Below are 10,905 nucleotides of genomic sequence, written 5' to 3'. Positions count from 1 at the left end.
TTTCAAACCATCTTTAACCACTGGAGATATTTTTAAGGGCCTTTTCAGCGTTAATGTTCCTCATGGTAATCTGGGCCTGATTCTTTGCCAATCCCAAAGGTCATTTCGTAATGGAGAAATAAGCGTGTCCTAAACTTCTTATCCAAACTGTTACAAACTGATGCATCTGTCACTTGCTGTATCTTTTGGCACCGTTTACAGATAAATGAGGCTGCTTTGCCATGAGAGGAGCAAGAAATCAGTTCCAATCTAGCAGACTGGTGTTCTCTCTCTTTCTTTCTCCCTCTATTTCTCTCTCGCTTTCATGCCTTTCTGTTCAGTGGGACATGACTGGCACAGAAAATCTAGAAGATGATTTGGATACGATTACTTACTGGAAGTGAGATGCAAGGCTTACAATCATCAAAGTTGACCAAGGTTCTCTCTACATGTCTCACAATGAAGATTTACTTAAATTGTTTAACGTTGCAAAAGGCGGGGGGGGGGGGGGGCATTGTACATTCTTTTCTTTTGCCTTTGTAGATAATGCATTCAGATCCTGCCATCTAGGACTCCCGAGTGAGTTGTGGATTGTTGCAAAATGGTTAGTGATTGAATTTGTTCTTAAAACTGAACTCATCCAGTGTATTTTGGTGGGGCAAAATTGCAAGCTATTTTGTGCTTTGCTCTAATGGGGTATTATCTTTGTTCTCACATTGTCCCCCAACCACTTCTGAAGTGCATACTGTATGGTTGGGGTGTTTTCTCCCAGATCTCCTCCCCTTTCCTTTGGTGGCCACTCTATCCTCTCCTCCAATTCCAATTTGAAATGGATGGCCTACCCAAACTATTGCAAAAAAAAAAAAGTGAGATCTCTCACAATAGAAAGTCTCATTTATTATTGGTTGGGACTTTCTGGTAAAGCATTTTTTTATCTCAATGGACCTTTCTAGGGTGCTTCCAGACAACACTAAATCATGGGTTTTAAACAGGGGCAAAAAATCCCAGGACTTCAGAAGAGGTTGACATACAGACCTGTTGGTCCTGGGTTTCCTGCCTAGATTGTCCAGGCTTGATGCTTTGTTGCAAGATTTAGAGGCTCCCAATATGACCACCACTACCGCCATTGTTTTTTGTTTTGTTTTTTTAAAAAAACCCTCAAGATGTGGATATGCAGAGAATCACACAAACAAAGTTTACGGGGCCTGCCAAGTTAGAACTGCACAATCTAACAGGAACACACACTTTCAAGCCAGGAATATTATTGAAACCTTTTAGAGCCTAGCTGCCTGGCCATCTGTCTAGACAAATTTGGTTATGTACCTGTGGCATCAAACAACAGGGTGCTGTTTCTGGGTCATACATCACTGTTCCTAATTGCTCTTCTTGTGAAAAGATGTACAATGTTGACTAGGGCACCACAACTTTGTCCTGGCCAGAGAAAATGTGCCCTCCACATGTTTCATAAGGTTTCTAGCACACAAAGTTTTTGCATTCTACTTTACTGTCACCTTCTTTTTCTAAACCGACCAATCAGGAACAAACATCTAAAACCTGAAAACAAACCTTGATAAAAAAAAGTCCTGTGATTTCTAATTGCAGGGACACACAGACATTCGAAGATGTGGAAATTTGGCTCAAAACTGTGATATTCCTGCACCTGGAAATCTCAGATTTTTGTCTTTTGTAGTGATTGCTTCCACATTTACAGGGAATTGCATCTGTTTACTATGGAAGCTCCTGGGATAAAAGTACTGTCTGGATGAGCCTCTAGCTACCAGGTGAAGGATGAAGGAAGTTGGCTACAAATTTGTCAATAAATGTTCAGATTTCATAAACCTACAGCCAATTAGCCTAATCATGGCTGTCTTATGTATGTATGTTTGTTCACTATGATCAATATTTTGGGTGATATTTTTTAAAAGTATAGTGTCCTTGAAGTCTTACTAATCTAGTGGAAAGGCCCTGGGAATTCCATAGGAGAGTTATGGCAATTAGCTATGGCAATTTTGACCACCCCCCTTTCCTTTTCTCCTTTGTTGCCCTCTCCTTTCACTCTTCAAATTCCCTGTTTTGAAACCACAGTATTTTTTTGTCCTAGACTCAAGAAACAGATAAAACTTTGGAAACTGCTTTTTAAAAATAAAAAGCAACAAAAATTCCCTCAAACAATCTACTACAAGAAATATACTTTTCTAAATTTTGGGGCACTGCAATTTACAGTGTTACAGCCCAAACAAGGATGTGAATTCCAAGGCCACTTGCTTGGGCCAAATTCCCCCAAAAAGCAAGTCCAAATATTTCTGTTATCTTCTATGGTCCTTCTCAAAATGATGGCATAAATTCTGATAGTAATGATCAGGAATTAGACAAGCAGAATATCAGGAGATTGACAGGTTCAGACATAGATGAAACTGGAATAAATTGTGGTATGGTATTTCTGAATATTGAGCAAAACTGTTTTGTCTTTGTCCAATTTACTTAATCTTAAAATGAATGTGCAGTTCCTTCTATCAGGTATGAATATTTAAAGGCACCAGATCTCATCGGATAGTGGGAGCTAAGCGGGGGCAGTATTTGGATAGAAGTCCACCAGTGAATACCAGGTACTCAGAGGCGGCCCTAGGTAATTTTCAATGGTAAGCAAACAGTATTTTGGTGTGCCCCCCCCCCGCCCCCAACCAATCGCTGATATATATTTTCTATTCGTCGTGGGAGATCTGTGGTTCAATTCCATCATTGGTGGAGTTCGGAATGCTCTTTGATTGTAGGTGAACTATACATCCCAATAACTACAACTCGCATATGTCAAGGTCTATTTTCCCCCAAGAGCGCCTCAAGATCGCCCCTGGGCAAAATCAACTATAAAGCAAATGCTTACTTTGCGTAATGGGTTGAGCCGCCCCTGCAGGTACTGTAAGCCATATTTGAGAAGACATAGCTGACAAAATCACTTCTGAATATTCCTTGTCCATTAGAGCCCTATGAAATTTATGGGCTTGCCATAAACCAACAGACAACTTGAAGGCGCAAATGCACACTCTGCCATATGCATTGTTCTGGATTCATAGAACTGCTCCTTCTTTTGAGATGAACGGAAACCTGCACCAATACAGAGGGCCTCCATACAGACATCAAAAGACACTTGATGCTTATTGAGCATCACTGTTTAAAAGCAACAGCATAAGTGACAAAAACGATCAAAGATTTGGCTCAGGGACCAGTTGCAACAAGGTCTGGAATTGGGTTGGGTTGGAAATGCCATTCTGTCTGGCTTTCAAAAAACCTTTGGAAGTCACTTCCTCCCCTTCTTGCACAGAACGCCATGCAAATGCGTAGAGTCACACTCTACAAATATTTAGCGTCTTTTTTGATTCTAGTGTCAAAACACTTATGCGTAATTCCAAAAAAATGTGCATAACTTACCATATTTAACCATACATTGCAGGGTTTTTTGTTTTTAATTTCTCCATTGGAAGTTTAAATGTTCCTGGAAACTGGCTTGTTTTGAAGGCATGCATTGATGTTTGTCTCCAGCCCCTCCTTCCCACTCTCTTTCTATTAAGTGATGCTGCTTCTCAAAGTAATCTCAGGAGGAAACCAAAGTTAATAGGAATGGATTTGTTTGGCCTAAAAGAGGTTACTGAGCCAATTTTTAAAAAACGGTCTTGTACATTTGCAACGTAGCCAAATAGAATAATTTATCAGTTGTTTTTCATTTAACAATTACATTTTGACTATCACGTTATGCTGTTGGGGAAAACAGTTCTGGAGAGATACTTCTAGTTCTGTCCTTAGGCACTTGATCCCTTCTGTTCTTGAATACTCAAAAGGTCCAACCCTTGTTAGCATTTGGTAAGAGATCACCAATGACTGCTGTAGGTTACATTTCAGAAGAAGGGGTTGGCAAAGACACCTCTGAGTATTCCTCAACTAAGAAACCACTATGAAATCCACCGAGTTACCATAAGTCAACAAATGATTTGAAGAGAAAGGAAAGCACCTGGAGAGAAGGCCAGTGCACCTCAAAGTAAACTGTCATCTGGAAATATGATATAGAAGCAGCCTCTTTTTCTTATTTCTTATTTGGCCTTGTTCCTATCAATTATATCTCTTTATTACCATCTAGGACTTTAAGATTATCTGGGGAAGCTGTGCTCTCGATCCCGCCTTCTTTGCAGATGTGTCTGGCGGGGATGAGAGATAGGGCCTTCTCAGTGGTGGCCCCTGTGAAACTGTGGCTGTGGAACACCTTCCCTGGGGATATCGGATGGGCCCCCTCCCTTTTAACATTTCATTTAAAAAGTCAAAACTTGGCTTTTTGAGCAAGCATTTGCAAATGCAGTGTAACAGGTAAATATAGGACAACGGAAAGACTGGACAATGTGACTGGTTTTATATTATATGCTAATGTTTTAAACTGTATTTCATGGTATTGAGGCATCAAATTGTTGCCAACTGTAAACTGCCTTGAGTCGCCTTCGGATTGAGAAAGGTGGCATACAAATATGGTAAATAAATAAATAAATTAGGAATATTTTTTGAAAATGTTTTCACAGCGATTTGAAAACTGTGAAAGTGGGCATTTTTAATTTAAGAGGTGTTGTGATATTTAGTGCTTGTGGAAATATTCCCCAAAGACATCAGTTCCTATCTGATTTCAGAAACTAAACAGGGTGAGGCTCAATTAGTACTGGAAAGAGAATCCACCAGTGAAATATCAGGTTATGTGAGCTATATTCAGAGGATGACAATGGTAAGCCACCTCTGTGTATTGACCTTAGAAAACCCACTGAAATCCATCACTGTAAGTTGACTGGAGATTTGAAGGTACATTCAATTGGCCCTCTACATTTGTATGTTCCCCTTTTGTAAATGTGATTGTTTAGGGATCTTATTAATGTGTTTTTTTTAGGACTCTATGGGTCTTCCAATGCAATTCTATGGTCAACTTCCAATGGATTAAGGGAGCCTGATTTTATCAGTTCCTGGAGAGGAAGGGGTTGTCTGAAATATACCTGGGACAGGGATTTGCCATGTCTTTTTTTCCCTCCCCAGCAGAAGTAGCATTCATACATTTCTTTTTGGAAAGTTTACTAGGCTCCTTCTCCAGAGAGGGCACTGTTGGGAACCTGCTTTCCCAGCAGCACTTGGATAGGGCAGGCATTGAAAAGTCTCTGAGTTCCTCTTGGAGCATGATGAGAGTTGAAGTTTCTCTCTGTGTGTGTTTCTCATCCAATAATACGCTTGGTTGCTCTGAGTGGCTGAGAATGGACACAACTGGCAACATACAATTTCAGAATCCTCTCGTGTGGTTAGTCTTATTTTGAAAAATGTTATGGTTAAAACTTAAAATAATTCTAAAAAATCAGTAGATTGGAGGGTTGTTTTTAAACTTGGCAGGCCTTCAATTGTAAATGGGGTCTAAAACTGAGCTCGGTTTTATGAAGATAGACCTTAAAATGACTGAGGATTGAGCTTTTTAAATTTCAGCCAAATCTTTGCTGAATGAAAATGGCAACACCCGTCCTGATTTGAGTAAGTTTCCATAAACAGAATGAGGGGTCAGTCGACAATAGACCCCAAATTGCATTCCTCTAGTCTGCATCCAACAGCTTAGTATAAGATCTGTGAAAATAGAGAGTATCATTCATCAGTCCATATGATGGGTTCACATGTGCTTGAGAATAAATACACCAGTGGCTCATGTCTTGAACATCATACCAGGGTGACTCCCCTTCCTTTCCAGGTTACATGGACCACTATTGCCAACATAACCAGACATAGATTGTCACAGAATCATAGTGTTGGAAGACTCCTGAAGGGGCAGTCCAAACCCCTGCCTTGCAGAAAAATCAAAGCGTCCCCAAGAAATGGCCATCCAGTCTCTGCTTAAAAAACCTCCAGAGAAGGAGACTTCTTTGCACTTCAGGACAGCATAGTCCAATGCCAAAACAATCAGTAGAAAACTGACAGTGAGACAGAAATCATGGAAACTTTTTTTTTATGATAACCCATGGTAGTTGAATGGCTAAAACATCCTGGAGCTGTTGTCCAAAACACTAATTTCCCTAGTTTTGGAACCAGGACACGGGGTATAAAAACATCAGGCAGCATGGGTGGGGTATTATCTCTGAAACTGCATTTTCATTGCTTGCTCCAATTCTGGGCTCTGGAGAAATCCTATGCTGAATTATAGGATATGAATCCATATCAGATTTTTTTTCACACTACACTATTTTAGCACAATAATGTAGTGTGAAAGGGTTATTGATATGAATGGATTCAACTTTATCTGTCACTGCAACATACTAAAGAATCCTGGGATTTGCAGTTTACAGCAAAGTATTCAGAAAGTTCTAGAGTCTTACAACAAACTCTAGGATTCCATAGGATGTTGCCATAGTTGTTAAAGGAAAATCAAGCTTAAGATATTTGCCTCTCTCCTCTGTAGTATCATAAGTACACAAATAAGTTTCCACCCATGGGCCTTTTGAATTGTAGAATGAATACTCAGTAACAACCACAGTTATACCACGTCAACCTAGTTACATAATTATAAGTAATTACTCCAGATGTGATTTTTTCCATAGCTTGCCTTCACTGCCATCAGCTGCATCAGATAGAAAAGGTCAGTTGTGTCAGTATGTGGTTTTATATTATGTGAAAATTGCTTGTAGTTTAAACTGTGTGGTTTCAGTAATGCATGAGTTAATACGCAGAGTTGTGATGTATTGCTAGAATGTAACTTTAGGAGGTTCCTGTGCTGGCCAGATGAAGGAGGGCTGATAAGATTGGAGTGTGCTTCTTGCGGCATGTCCAGATGTGAATGGACATGGTTGAAAGTTCTCTTATGTATATAGTGTATATTTGCCAATAATTATAAGTGCCACTTTCAGCTTGAAAGCTGAATTAAGGACTTGTGAGGTCAAAGCAGTTGAGATAAGGAAAGTGAATTATCTCAATTTACCAACAAGTTCACCTGCTTATTGAGGTGTAAGAAGAAGTGTGCTTCCAGCCTTCTCTTGTCAGTACAGGACCCATAGCAGTTCCTTACTGCTGTTTTGTTTGCTGGTCTGATGAGACTGGAAACACCCCATCAGCAGATTAGTGAGGCTGCTGGCTCCTAAGGTGGGATTGAGGAAGTATCTACAATAATCTCATAGGAAGACTATGTAATCTTGTTGACTATGGGGCAGTTACGAATCCACAACTGCAATACATTTGGCCCTCTGAATACACTGATTTTGAAACCTTGATTTTGATGTTTCTTATAAGAGGCATAATTTCACTATATCCCTGTATGTAATGGGACTTGAGCATTTATTTATTTTGATGTCCATAGATCTGGACTTAAACCTTAGTGGAAACAGGACCCACAGTGCAGAATGATGGTCAGTCAGTATCCCAAAAATGCCCTGTGGTGAGTAAGGTTGTTATCTTTTTACCCTGGCAGAATTCTTGCACCCTGAGAACTTCAGTTGAGATATCTATCTATCCATCTATATATCTATCTATCTCCATTCAAAATGGCATCTTTATTTATTTCATATACTTGTTCCCCACCCTTCTCACCCCCAAGGGGGGGGGGGGGACTCAGGGTGGCCTCACAGAAAACACCAGCATCTTACCTTCCATAATATGAAAATGGAGTGATGGTAATCACTTTATCTTTGGGATTTCTGCCTACCCACCAGAGATTAAAGGTACAAGTACTCTGCTAGGGAAAAAAAGCAGACAAATGACCGTTGTGACATTTCACTGCTGCCTTCCTACTTCACTGCTTCCTCCCTACTTCATGTAAGCTGCTGGGAGGTTTTATTTAATTTTACTTCAGTTAATATCCCACCTTTCTACTTGCACAGGACCAAAGGTGAATCTGTTTTCCCTGCTCTGTTATTTTCCCATCCATAAGAACCAGATTCTGAACCTGGGCAGAGCCTAATGTCAGATACATGGTGAAAGGGAGTGTAAGGGCAACTGTATGAAATCCCCTTGCATTGATAGTAAACTCTCCCTTCGCTTCTGACATCTCCTTAAGGGCAAATATGGCTATGTAAGGTCCATGCCATTCAGCCCCTCAGAGACACTTTTAAAACAGGGGAACTACAAATTGCCTTTTTCTCTGCTTCCATGTGGACTTCAGCTGTCATTATTTCCGAAATAAGTTTTAATTAAAGCTGCCCTCTGTACAATGTGCTGCACTTCAGCTGTGTAGCAAATAACACATTAATTTCCCCTGGCTCCCAGTAATCTTACTCTGTTTTATCCTGTTAACATCTTGTTCTAGCAAACACCGGTGGGAAATAACAGGTGTTAGCAGAGAAACAATACAGAGGAGGGTTAGAAGGCCTTAATGAAAGCAGTTGTCTTATTTCCCACTTTGTAATATTCTTGGTTTCTTGGGATAGTTTCTTTTACTTGCATCATGATGGACCTTAGTCAGTTCACCTAAGCCGTGCATAATGCCATCCAGAACACCATCAAGCTAAGTTTTTGGTTTTTTTTTGCTTCAATGACTTTCTTAGTACTTCAGGCAGAATTTCAGTGCTACTTTTGTTGCCTTGGAGGTTTCAGCAGATACTTTCATATATCCATGAAAACTACAGGCATTGATGCCTCATCTACACTTGCCACTTATTATGGGACCAGTATGGAGCATTCACTCCATCCCCAACATCTGGTAATGGCGGGGCAGAGTCTACGCGTTCCAACCAGGCTAGGACCAGTTTGGCCCAGTAGGACCATCATTGTATTACCCTTGTCACTTCTGCCAGAAAGCTCCAGAGCTCCAGAAATGCTTCTGAATGCCATGGATGCCCATACTGATATCATCAGAGGCATTTGAGCAACAAACAAGAAGGAAGGTGGTGATCTTTGCTCTAGAGCCATGTGAAAACTCAATTGTGATATGGGCCCAATCCATCCTTTTTTCTCTGCTCTGATGAAAAAGGATGGTGATGGCCCATAGGGAGAGAGGAATGGCCCACTTCAGACCCAGTTCTGCTGTCATACTGTGCACAAACTATGAAGTTGCTCTGTAGTTTTCTCCTAACTTTGGCATATTCCCTGATTTTCCTTAACACAGGGCTAAATCAACAGTAAGGACTGGAAGTCACCTGATATCATGAAGACGGGCAAGTAAGTGTCAGCCATTGAGCCTTTGCAGAAATGCCCTCAGCCTTCCCTTTGTGTGGTTTGAGGTCAATCTGCACATCTAAGGAGCTCCCTAAGGCATTGATCTTATTTTGGAGATCATCTAGTGTGGAAACCACTAGCTACTATTGCCCCATATATGCCACTTTGAAATCCACTCAAGGCAATGAATATTATAAATAAAAAGCATTACATCATGTAGAACTTGTGTGGGACAGCTGGGTGTCTTCTTATTCTGAAGGAGTTTGAACTTCCTCAATTGAATCAATTGTTTTAACCCAAGGCTCTCTACATCTTCATTGCAGGTTGATTCTTTCATTAGACTATTGCCAAAGAGAAACTGCCCTTTCTCTTCCTTTTTATATTGTCTAAGAAGCCACAATTGGTGCTTAGTTGAGCAGGTGGATAAACTCTAGGGGTTCAGTCTCATTGAGAGCAATCATATCTAATCACATGTGCACTGATGTCTGTGTTTAATGTGTTTAATGACTTTTGCTTTCTGGAAGTGTTTCTGGAGTTAGAAGATTACCAGGAATCTACAGTTTTTGATGATGGTGGTTTTTCTGAGTCTGAGGAACTCAAAGCCGAGGGGTGGGGAGGCACTCCTCAGTAGAAGGTGGCAGATACTGAGGACATCATCCTCAAACTTTGACATTAATTTACACAGAACTCTTATGGAAATATCCCACAATTGGATATCATGATCATGAAAGTTTTCCCCAGCACTATTTTGAAAGGCTATAGGAAAGTGTTTGAATGCAAGATTCCAAAACATGACTTTAAAGATGTATGCCCTTCAATAATTGCCAGTGAATCCTTTCAATAAAGTGGACCTTTCATGGTTGGTGGTCCCTCTTGGAAAGGTATATTGTAATACAAAGATAGTTCAGCAAAGCTGAAGTGAATGAAGGACTAATAAGCATTCTTTTGTACAATGCTACTGGTGTTAGGAATCAGCATCTGCCATTTAATTTAATTTAATTTTTTGCCAAAAAGTAGTCATGCCAAAGAGCTGTTCTGAGTCCTCTTATAATGATGAACAGTTTGTATCATTTCTAGGGGGAGGGAGTTTTATTAGAAGAAAGAACAGAATCATGTTTCAGTCATAAACCAGCTATTTTATTTAATTTTTTAAAAAACCCAGTCTCTATATATATGGCATTATGACTTTGTATGGCAATAAATCATATATTGTAATGAATCATTACAAATATCCAATAATAAATTATGGCTGTTGAATGATCAATAATTGCTGTCTAGGCGGGTAGTCAATCTTTGTCTTGTAACTATCAGCCCCTCCCCTGTAAATGAAGCCCCCTCCTCAAAAACAACCTATAAAAGAGGCAGTTACAGTGGGGAAAATGTTTTCTAGCATTCAGATATAGTCATTCGTTTAGCATGTATTCTTGAATTGTTTTATATTATTTTGAACATTCCGTTCAGGGTACATATAAGGCATTTTGTTTAATTGCACACCAGCTATTTACAACTTAGTGCACTCCAGATGTGTTGGGCTATACTCTCTTTCATCCCGACCAATATAATAGTTATACTGCATAGCAATAATGGAATTTATAGTCCAACACATCTCACCTAATTGGAGAGTAATTGATCATATTAATTCTAAGCATGATACAATTGTTCTCCAGCATTAAAAATGCTAAAAATAATTATTTGTGGGATTATTTTACTTAGACATTCCAAACTTTGTGTTGTTTAGTAGTAACTGAAATGTTTGTATCAGACATAAAAGACACCAATGAGACTGAT

Source organism: Anolis sagrei, chromosome 6 (assembly GCF_037176765.1).
Source record: "Anolis sagrei isolate rAnoSag1 chromosome 6, rAnoSag1.mat, whole genome shotgun sequence".
In the NCBI taxonomy this organism is placed as follows: Eukaryota; Metazoa; Chordata; class Lepidosauria; order Squamata; family Dactyloidae; genus Anolis; species Anolis sagrei.
The sequence above is the reverse complement of the archived record's forward strand: the minus strand, read 5'-3'. Positions refer to the sequence as shown.